Source organism: Micromesistius poutassou, assembly GCF_964030765.1.
Source record: "Micromesistius poutassou genome assembly, contig: SCAFFOLD_2004, whole genome shotgun sequence".
NCBI lineage: Eukaryota > Metazoa > Chordata > Actinopteri > Gadiformes > Gadidae > Micromesistius > Micromesistius poutassou.
In genome coordinates, this window is record NW_028178902.1 from 1 (window position 1) to 2,738 (window position 2,738).

The window sequence follows — 2,738 nt, forward strand, 5'->3', positions numbered from 1 at the left end:
GATCACAAATCCCCACGTTCATTTCTGACATTAACTCCGACATTAATAAAGACAGGCAGGCAATAGGCGGTGGAGTTGTCACTCACCATTGTGACCCGTGCAAAAGTGCAACTGGACACCATTTTCAATGGACAGACAAGAGCCTTCACCGAGACAAAGGCTGTGCCTGCTGCCCTCACCAGTCCTATGGTGCTGGCCCCGGCTATTGAAACCATAGTGCTGACACCACACAGCCCCACGCTCCCAAAAGCCCCTTGATCCCACCGGGGTCTATAAAGAGCCCGGCTGCTGGACTGAACAACCAAACACAGTCACCATGGCAAAGGTAAGTCGCTCTACTGCTATCTATCGCTGTGATTCAACGGCTCCACTGTCCACTGTTACGACCTGGTAAACTGCCGCCATCAATCCAAACACTTTGATGGATTTGTTTTATGGGATGTGTCTGCGTGTTATGCCATCGGTGTTGGACGGCTCCAACTCGCGGCCAAGGGATGATGGTCATGTTATATTCAATTATATGTAGGCCTACGTTAGTTAAGGGGAAGCCTGAGCTCATAACTCACTACAAAGGTAGGGTGTGTTGATTCATCTTTCAAAGCAAAACAGAGCTACAGTGTGGACACTACAGTAAATGTGTACAGTAAAAGAAATACAAATCAGACAGATTTTATGAAAATACTTAAAATGACAACAATGTGTAACACCCCGAACACCTATTTAAGAACCCATTTCATTTGGGAGTATTATTTTATGAACTTCACTAGAGGCTACAATTAATGTGGTGATTTTATGATCTCAAAGGCAATGGCATTCATTGTCATGCTTGCTACTGTAGGATAGCACGAATATGAGTAGGCAATAGGCATACACCTAAGATTCTTCCATTTTACACACCAATATCACAACAATATGTATTATGATGCTAAACGATAAATGCTTTAATATTAGCCAGAAGGGGGAAACAAATACGGTCTGGCTCGTGAAGGCCCTGAGCGAGTAACAACGGTACAAATGGGAGCACTGGTACAAAGTCGCACTGAACAATCGGTCCAACTCAAAGGTTGAGAAACACTGGTTCCAACCGAAACCTCCATGTCCCCCTTCTCATCCAGATCATCTTTTACGAGGACAAGAACTTCCAGGGCCGTCACTATGAGTGCAGCAACGACTGCATCGAGATGCACAGCCACGTCAGCCGCTGCAACTCCATCAAGGTGGAGAGCGGCAGCTGGGTGGCCTACGAGAAGTCCAACTTCAACGGCTACCAGTACATGCTGAACAAGGGCGAGTACCCAGACTACCAGCGCTGGGCCGGCTTCAACGACTGCATTCGCTCCTGTCGTATGGTGCCTTCTGTGAGTCCAGACCGCACGCTTTAAGTTGATATATATATATATATATATATATTTATGTTACGAAACATTTTCACACAAACACACACACAGTAGACAAACTACGCTATTCAATTATGTTCTAAAATATACACATCTTTTATTCCAACCAGCATGTACATACATACCATACCGATTTGCACACATGCACACTGGATTGCCTGTTGCAATAAAAAAAATTTGTGTTTGCTTGAAAATAACTTTCATGACAGTTAAAGAGGGACTACACATGAGACTACTTTTGTCGGTTTGCTGCCATCTATTGGTTGAACTATGTAACTACTAATAAAATAACAGGTATCATAATGCTTTCAAGGAGTAAACCAGTAGCCCTTTGTTGATACTTTAACGTGAGGCAATGCGTATCACAGACGGTCTCCCTAAGCGCCATGCCTCCTCCTCCTCTCCTCCAGTACCGCGGCAACTACAAGATCAAGGTGTTTGAGCGCTCCGACTTCCTGGGCCAGAACATGGAGCTGAGCGAGGACTGCCCCGACCTGATGGAGCGCTTCCACACCCGCGACATCGCCTCCCTCAACGTGGTGGAGGGCTACTGGATGCTCCACGAGCACCCCAACTACAGGGGGCGCCAGTACTTCCTGCACCCCGGCGAGTACAGGAGGTACAGCGACTGGGGCAGCTCCAGCCCCACCTTCGGCTCCCTGAGGCGCTTCACCGAGCCCATCTGAATCGTCCAACCGCATTCTTCTTTAGCCCCTTGCGCCAACCAACCCCCCCTTCCCCTGTCAACAACCCCCCCAGCACCCCCCCCCCTCCAACGCCCCCCCCCACCCCTCGCCGCCGCCTTCCCACAGCTAGCTAACTAGCTAGCTAGCTAGTTAGCGAAAGCTATCTTGCTAGTTTGTGAGCCAAGTACTCACTAGTTAATGAAGCTAGCCCGCTAGTTAGCTAGGTACAACACCAGATACACCTACCATTCTTTTTGGATTGTGTTCTTGCTACCTTGGAACCTCGAACTTTGAACCTTAACATTAGCATGATGATTTGAGGATTAAAGTATGTCTGATGTTAGGGCTTTCAGGGCTGACCCCCTCCTCCCCACCCCCTGACCCCCCCCCCCCCCCCCCTGTGCTGCACCAAAGCGATGCTAAAGATGAATCATAAATGATGATAGTCTCGTGTCACTTTGGTGGTCTGGGAACAGCTGTGGTCCCTCCTGTCCTTCCAGAAACTGAATAAAACTTGATGAAAGTCAATTTAAACAGAAATTCTTATTTCTTGGCATCATTTTGATTGGTCTGAGGGGAGCGGGGGGCGGGACAGGTGGGGGTGGGGGTGGGGGGGTTCCAGATTGTCAAATCTGAGGTGCTACCTTTCTCCTGA

At 48.2% G+C, this 2,738-nt stretch overlaps 1 pseudogene across 1 annotated transcript; it reads left to right on the forward strand.

Annotated features, from left to right (window-relative positions):
* The first annotated feature begins 316 nt into the window (after positions 1-316).
* LOC311373278 (gamma-crystallin M2 pseudogene) lies at positions 317-2,083 on the forward strand (annotated as a pseudogene). Its single transcript has 3 exons — positions 317-325; positions 1,116-1,358; positions 1,808-2,083. The product of its transcript is annotated as a gamma-crystallin M2 pseudogene (transcript).
* Positions 2,084-2,738: the final 655 nt, after the last annotated feature.